The 8,051-nt window shown below is 52.7% G+C and overlaps 2 long non-coding RNA genes across 3 annotated transcripts; both read right to left on the bottom strand.

The window, feature by feature from the left end:
- Positions 1–201: 201 nt before the first annotated feature.
- On the bottom strand, positions 202–2,550 carry LOC136298692 (uncharacterized). Of its 2 annotated transcripts, XR_010723353.1 has the most exons (4): positions 2,528–2,550; positions 1,375–2,450; positions 541–763; positions 202–379 (listed from the first exon to the last, which is right to left on the bottom strand). It is a non-coding gene; the product is annotated as an uncharacterized lncRNA (long non-coding RNA). The 2 variants fall into 2 exon arrangements; XR_010723354.1 differs by lacking the exons at positions 1,375–2,450; positions 2,528–2,550 and adding an exon at positions 1,306–1,364.
- Positions 2,551–2,748: 198 nt separating this feature from the next.
- On the bottom strand, positions 2,749–4,269 carry LOC136298898 (uncharacterized). The gene is made up of 4 exons (XR_010723405.1): positions 4,243–4,269; positions 3,065–4,165; positions 2,945–2,986; positions 2,749–2,854 (listed from the first exon to the last, which is right to left on the bottom strand). It is a non-coding gene; the product is annotated as an uncharacterized lncRNA (long non-coding RNA).
- Positions 4,270–8,051: the final 3,782 nt, after the last annotated feature.

The following is an 8,051-nucleotide window of genomic DNA, read 5'->3' as shown; positions in this document are numbered from 1 at the left end:
AGAATGATCTGTGTTTTGTGGGAGTAACAATGCAAAGAAATTCCAATCTTACTTGGATTTGACATCGGAAACTCTCAGCAGAGTTGGGAAGTTTCAGTAGAACAAAAGCACCACACTTCCTGCAGTAACAAAATTTGACTTGGCAAAAGTCAGGACTTTTATTTACAAATCCATGGACGAGGAGGGGGATGACACCAGGAATACACTCCAGCTGAAAGCAAGGATTTATTGGAAAAGGCAGGAAATCAAACTGACAGTCTCTGTCCAGTTATGGCCAGGCAATTATCCAGGAGTCAGAAAGAAAAGTGGGAACCTTGGACTGGGATAAGGCCTTCCAGTGGCTTCACTTCCTACTGGCTCTCTCCTTTTTGCCCACAACCTGCAAGAGGAAAAACAACAGGAATAAAGTCTCAAACAGGATGGCCTTGGTCCAGGCAGACTGAGGTGCAGCTCCCAGGGAGGGAGGCCAGGCTGTGCCTCGGGGAGCTCCGGGAATCTGGGATTGCCCGTGGGATTCAAGGGCTGGAAAAGCACACCCACCTGCCAGGTTCAGTGCTGGGACAGAGCAAGGCCGGGGCTCAGGGGCAGCAGTTAGAGCTGGGACTGCAGGAGAACACCCCAAACCCGGGTTAAACATCCGGCATGACACGCAGCACGCTCCGGGAGAAACTCGGGTGGGAGAAGCCCCGGGATGCTCCACGTTCCTTGCCCTTGGCAGCTGTGCCAGGGCCTCCCTCAGAATGCTGACCTCACCGTGCAGCTCCTACAAAATAGGAGAACTTATGGGAATCGCCCAGCAATCCATGGACTTCCAGTTATTAAGAACCACAGCTGCAGCGAAAGGTGTACAAACTCTACTGCAAACCAGTAGGTCTGAGGAGACGCAGGGATTTATTCCAGAGGTGGCATGTTGGTGTTACTACTTTAAGCTCCTGACGCTAGAACATATTTGTACAATAAATTCATTATTGAGGCAGCTAAATTAAAATTAGATTTTTTACAGTAAAGTCAGCCAAAAAAGAGAGTCTCAAAAATAGGATATAGGCCGCACAGTTATTTAAAAAAAAAGTTCTCATTCATGAGCATAACTTGCCAGCCTCTCATGTTTTCAGTCCTTACCATTTATTTTTACCAAGGTGATGATTAAAACCGTGTAAAAAGCTCAAAAAAAGAAAATCCAGGACAAGCCAGGTGTTTTCCCAAGTACCCTCAGTGTGGAGCTGTGTCAACCACAAGTGTTTGCTCCCTCAGCCCAGCCTGGAGCAGGCTCCAGCTGCTGCCCAGGGGGTTTACCAAGGGACTCACTTGTTTGAAGCTGTAAACGCAGGTGGCCTGCACTGGAGTGCCAATAAATGTGAAATGTGTGACTCTCACCTTGAATAGCGATCGATCTTCTCAGGGGAGCCCCTCACCCAGGATGGGGGGCTCTGCCACGGATTTCATCCCTCTGCATCTGAAAGAAAGTTGGGACAAAAGTCAGAGTGCTGCAGGATACCTTGACAGCTCCACACATCTTGTGGCAATCTAGGAATACCCTCTACAGTCTAACTACACCCCACATCACAAATTTCAAGCCCCCGGCACTATTACCCTCGTACCCCTACACCCAGACTAAGCAGCAAGGCAGAGCAGCTCCCGGCCAAACAAACACCAACACCCGTGACACAGCACAGGACAAACGAGGGGACACAACAGGGACAGAAAACTCTGGGCAAGAAGAATGACCCTGAGGGTCCAGAGAACTCGGAATGAGATGACCTAGGTAAGATGGAAGGTGAGCTGGCCAGGCTCAGAGAACCCTGCAGGAACAAGATGCCATCGGGATGACTTATCCCAAGAAATGCAGAGATGGATGCCCGAGAATCCTACGGTCAGAATCCTCTACCTGCCTTTGCATTCTCACAAGACCTAACCCGCCAGAATGGATCAGGGCGGCGCACGGCTGTCAGTACAGCTCAGAACAAGACCTGAAAAGGCATCGGACTGGATGCTTGTGAAGAGAGATGGATTCTGATGAGTGTCCGAGCAGCTGAGACAAAGGCACCAGGCTGAGGAATGCAGAGATCAGAAATGCTAAGACTGATGCCAGGGGTTTTGATACATCCCTCGAAGGGCTAAGGGAAAAGACATGAAAGACACGACACCCAAAAGACACAGAGTGCGCAACAGACAAGTAACACAAGACATGCCAGGACTGCTCTGCCCTGAACCCTTCAAAATGAGATCCAAAATGAGACTATCCCTTGATGTAGCCTCAGGAGTCATGTCTTGGACATCCCCATCTCCCAAACCTGACTCAAGTCCCTCCCAGTGACCCCCCCCTCTGTAGCACCAAGCCTTCCACTTATCTTTCAGACGTTCAGGCATAAGAATCTGCGTCGGGTGCCAAAGAAGGCCGCCTCTCCCTCAGGGAAACTCCTGCTGTCGCCGGGCTGTTGTCTCTTAGTCAGCTACAACAAAGAAAACCAAACATGAATGCGTGATCTTAGCAGCCCATCACCCAAAACCCGACAATTCTGCTACTCACTGTCTCCTAAGCTTGCCTGTGTCCTCGGCCCCGTGCTTCAGCTGCGCTCAGAGGCCAACGCCGGCGTCGCAGGGTCTGCCTGGGTAAAGAGCAGACAAGGTGACGTGGCAGCGCTGGAACTTGAGGGGACCATCCCTCCTTCTCCTCCCTGACTCACCTCAACTCCTCGCCCATTATCCAAGCCTACCTGGATGGGGCCTTCACAAGGAGAAGATCAAGGCTCCATCACAGACTCCTGGAATGCTCCCGGAGGGCTCACGGGTGAGGTGACCCGGGTCTGTCGTCCGGTTGGTGAGAGGGGAGCTCGGCCTCCTGCGAGTGGACTCCCTAAAACACACAATAACGGAGGCTTAGAGTTGCACCAGCGAGTGAGGCTTGAACAATAGCAACGGCTTCTGTCCACCCGTCACTGCTCACCTCGCCCACGTCAGCTTGACTGCTGAGATCCGGCTTTACCACCTAAAAATAAAGACAAAGAACAGAGCTGTAACACAGCCATCATTTACACCTCCCCTGCAAACAGAAATAGGGACTGACCTTCTCAGGGGAGCCCCTCACCCAGGATGGGGGGCTCTGCCACAGATTTCATCTCTCTGCATCTGAAAGAAAGTCCGGACAAAAGTCAGAGTACTGCAGGATACCTTGACAGCTCCACACATCTTGTGGCAATCTAGGAATACCCTCTACAGTCTAACTACACCCCACATCACCCTCTACAGTCTAACTACACCCCACATCACAAATTTCAAGCCCCCGGCACTATTACCCTCGTACCCCTACACCCAGACTAAGCAGCAAGGCAGAGCAGCTCCGGGCCAAACACACACCAACACCCGTGACACAGCACAGGACAAACGAGGGGACACAACAGGGACAGAAAACTCTGGGCAAGAAGAACGACCCTGAGGGTCCAGAGAACTCGGAATGAGATGACCGAGGTGAGACGGAAGGTGAGCTGGCCAGGCTCAGAGAACCCTGCAGGAACAAGATGCCATCGGGATGACTTATCCCAAGAAATGCAGAGATGGATGCCCGAGAATCCTACGGTCAGAATCCTCTACCTGTCTTTGCATTCTCACAAGACCTAACCCGCCGGAATGGATCAGGGCGGTGCACGGCTGTCAATACAGCTCAGAACAAGACCTGAAAAGGCATCGGACTGGATGCTTGTGAAGAGATGGATTCTGATGAGTGTCCGAGCAGCTGAGACAAAGGCACCTGGCTGAGGAGCACAGAGATCAGAAATGCTAAGACTGATGCCAGGGGTTTTGATAGGCCCCTCAAAGGACAAAAGGAAAAGACAAGACACCAAACAGACACAGAGTGCACAACAGACAAGTGACACAACACACACCAGGACTGCTCTGCCCTGCACACCTCAGCACTGAAATGAAAAATGAGACTTTCCCTTAATGTAGCCTAAGGGGTCACATCTTGGTGCCCCCAACTCCAAATCTGACTTAAAAAACCCCTCCTGGTGATCCCTGCCCTGGCATCCTGCTTTCATCCCCTCTGTGAGCCATCACCCTCCACTTATCTCTCAGGCATCCAGGGAGGCAAAACGCTGCCAGGTCCAAAGAAGGCCACCTCTCCCTCAGGGAAACTCCTGCTGTCGCCGGGCTGTTGTCTCTTAGTCAGCTACAACAAAGAAAACCAAACATGAATGCGTGATCTTAGCAGCCCATCACCCAAAACCCGACAATTCTGCTACTCACTGTCTCCTAAGCTTGCCTGTGTCCTCGGCCCCGTGCTTCAGCTGCGCTCAGAGGCCAACGCCGGCGTCGCAGGGTCTGCCTGGGTAAAGAGCAGACAAGGTGACGTGGCAGCGCTGGAACTTGAGGGGACCATCCCTCCTCCTCCTCCCTGACTCACCTCAACTCCTCGCCCGTTATCCAAGCCTACCTGGATGGGGCCTTCACAAGGAGAAGATCAAGGCTCCATCACAGACTCCTGGAATGCTCCCGGAGGGCTCACGGGTGAGGTGACCCGGGTCTGTCGTCCCGTTGGTGAGAGGGGAGCTCGGCCTCCTGCGAGTGGACTCCCTAAAACACACAATAACGGAGGCTTAGAGTTGCACCAGCGAGTGAGGCTTGAACAATAGCAACGGCTTCTGTCCACCCGTCACTGCTCACCTCGCCCACGTCAGCTTGACTGCTGAGATCCGGCTTTACCACCTAAAAATAAAGACAAAGAGCAGAGCTGTAACATGGCCATCATTTACACCTCCCCTGCAAATCAAAACAGGGACTGACCTTCTCAGGGGAGCCCCCTCACCCAGGATGGGGTGCTCTGCCACAGATTTCATCTCTCTGCATCTGAAACAGAGTCAGGACAAAAGTCAGAGTGCTGCAGGATACCTTGACAGCTCCACACATCTTGTGGCAATCTAGGAATACCCTCTACAGTCTAACTACACCCCACATCACAAATTTCAAGCCCCCAGGACTATTACCCTCGTACCCCTACACCCAGACTGAGCAGCAAGGCAGAGCAGCTCCGGGCCAAACACACACCAACACCCGTGACACAGCACAGGACAAACGAGGGGACGCAACAGGGACAGAAAACTCTGGGCAAGAAGAATGACCCTGAGGGTCCAGAGAACTCGGGATGAGATGACCGAGGTGAGATGGAAGGTGAGCTGGCCAGGCTCAGAGAACCCTGCAGGAACAAGATGCCATCGGGATGACTTATCCCAAGAAATGCAGAGATGGATGCCCGAGAATCCTACAGTCAGAATCCTCTACCTGTCTTTGCAATCTCACAAGACCTAACCCGCCGGAATGGATCAGGGCGGCGCACGGCTGTCAGTACAGCTCAGAACAAGACCTGAAAAGGCATCGGACTGGATGCTTGTGAAGAGAGATGGATTCTGATGAGCGTCCGGGCACCAAAGTCAAAAGCACCTGGCTGAGGAATGCAGAGATCAGAAATGCTAAGACTGATGCCAGGATTTTTGATACATCCCTCGAAGGGCTAAGGGAAAAGACATGAAAGACACGACACCCAAAAGACACAGAGTGCACAACAGACACAACACACACCAGGACTGCTCTGCCCTGCACACCTCAGCACTGTGATCCAGAATGAGACTCTCCCTTCATGTAGCCTAAGGGGTCACATCTGGGACATCCCCATCTCCAAACCCGACTCGAAAAATCCCTCCCGCTGACCCCTGCCCTGGTACCCCGCTTTCATCCCCTCCCTAGTTCCGAGCCCTCCACTTATCTCTCAGACGTCTGGGAAGGTGAATCCACGCTGGGTCCCAAAGAAGGCCACCTATGCCTCTGGGAAATTCCTCCTGTCACTGGGCTGCTGTCTCCTAGCCAGCTACAATAAAGAAAACCAAATATCAAAGCATAATCTTAGCTGCACATCAGCCAAAACCCAGCAGCTCTGCTACTCACCGTCTCTTAAGCAGGACCGGGTCCTCCGGCCCCGTGCGTGCTTCAGCTGAGCTCAGAGGCCGACGCTCGCAGCGCCAAAGCCTTAGAGGCATTACTGGCACTGAGCCCACCCACCGTGGCCTCCATTAGGGCTGTGAGCATCCCCGGTTAGAGCAGGACAGGAACGCAGGGTGGACATCCCCGGTGAACCTCAACCCTGTGGACTCGGCCCCACCACTGTCACTTCCTGCCTGGCCCTAGCTTAGGGTTACTGCCTGCACCTCTCAGGACTTCTGGCCTTGTCTTGCATTAGGATTGCTGCCGGCACCTGCTCTCAGGGAAACAGTGTTGGAAGCAGTGCTGTGAGGGCCGGGATGCCTGTACTCTGACTTGTATCCTAGGCTGTACCCCTGATTTTCACTGTGTGTTCTCTAGTCCTTCAGTCCTTTACCTCAGCCTCTGTGTGCATCACTGTAACCTCCCCCCTTCTGAACCCTGCTTCTTCAGAGCCCTAGACCTTGCAGCCGGGGACGCTCTGCACCGTTAGGGTCCCAAGAGCTGTCCCGCACGCAGGACAGGTACATCCACAGTTGTTCCCTGCCTACCCTAAGAAACGTGGCCCTGAGACAGGGCAGAGGCTGACAGAGACGAACTCCTTGCGGTGGCAAAAGGCACGAAGCCTTACCAACCGCCGCCTCGAGAGGGAAATCAGGAGCACTTCCACCGGCTGCGGAGAGACAGGGAATCCCAGGGTGGGTGGGGCGGGAAACCCCCGTTATCCCCAGCCCTGCTGGATCCTGCTCCCCACTATCGCTTCCTGCCTGGCCCTAGCCTGACAGTGTCTGCACATGTCAGAGCTTCTGGTGTGTTCCTGCACTAGGGCTGCTGCCTGCACCTGCTCTCAGGGGAAGTGTGCTGGTAGCAGTGCTGTGAGGGCCGCTACACCTGTACTCTGACTTGTATCCTAGCCTGTTCCCCTGAGTTTCACCGTGTGTCCCCTAGTCCTTGAGTCCTTTACCTCAGCCTCTGTGTGTGTGGCTACACCTCCCCCCTTCTAAACCCAACTTCTTTAGAGCCCTACACCTCGCAGCCAGGCCTTCTGGCATTGTCCTGCATAAGGGCTCCTGCCTGTACCTGCACTCAGGGAAACGGGCATGTCTTTAGGGCTACTCCTTCGGGTTTGGGTCGGGCTGGTACACCTGTACTCTCAATTGGCACATCTTGGACATCCCTATCTCCAAACCTGACTCAAAAACCCCTCCTGACAAGTCCTGACCCAGCACTCCACTTTCATCCCCTCTGTGGCTCTGAACCCTCCACTTATCTCTTGGACGTCTGGGGATGAGAATCCATGTCGGGTGCCACAGAATGCCGCCTCGCCCTCTGGGAATTTCCTGCTGTCACCAGGCTGCTGTCTCTTATTCGGCTACAAGAAATAAAACAAACATCGATGTATGATCTCAGCAGATCTGTTGGCCAATCGGTCAGGGCATAAGACAAGTGGACCACCTCAAACACACAAACAATAACATATGCTGAAGAGTTACACCAGAAACACCACCACACTTAACTGCATAAATACATAAATTTTCAAACAGACAACCCCAAAAAAATTCCAGCAAAAAAAGCCAACTCTTATCACCCCCAGTCAAACTACTGAATATAATAAAAACAACCCCATGTCCAATCCCCCTAATAATACTCCAGAACATATACTCAGAGCCCCCCCAAAGTTAAAGACCTCCCGCTAGCCAAATAAAAAGGAAAAAGCCCATGTCTTGCAACCTATATACTTTCATTAACTTAAAACTTTAAAAACAAACATTAAAGTTTAAACCTTTAGACAACACTAGCACACCATAGATGCCAATCCCATCACTACATGCCAAACCAAAACTTATTTCAACCTTTTGTGCTGCTGCTGCTCGGCACAAAGGTTTGTCCCTCAGCACCTCCTGAAGTAATGTCCCACGCCCAAGGCCTCCCCCAGCCCCTGTGAGATGAACTCACCATCCTTCCATGAGCCTCACCTGAGAGCCCAGCAGAAACACCCCTCCTCCCGCAGCTCCGTGCCAAACTGAGCTCGGGCTCCCCTCTTAAAGCAGTGCTGGCAGGACCCGCCCCCTCGTTATCCTTTA

The sequence above is a fragment of the Chamaea fasciata genome, unplaced genomic scaffold, assembly GCF_029207755.1.
Source record: "Chamaea fasciata isolate MVZ Bird 193981 ecotype frontalis unplaced genomic scaffold, bChaFas1.0.hap1 SCAF_18, whole genome shotgun sequence".
Lineage (NCBI taxonomy): Eukaryota > Metazoa > Chordata > Aves > Passeriformes > Sylviidae > Chamaea > Chamaea fasciata.
Note: the sequence above shows the minus strand (reverse complement) of the source record. Positions and strands in the feature narration are given on the sequence as shown.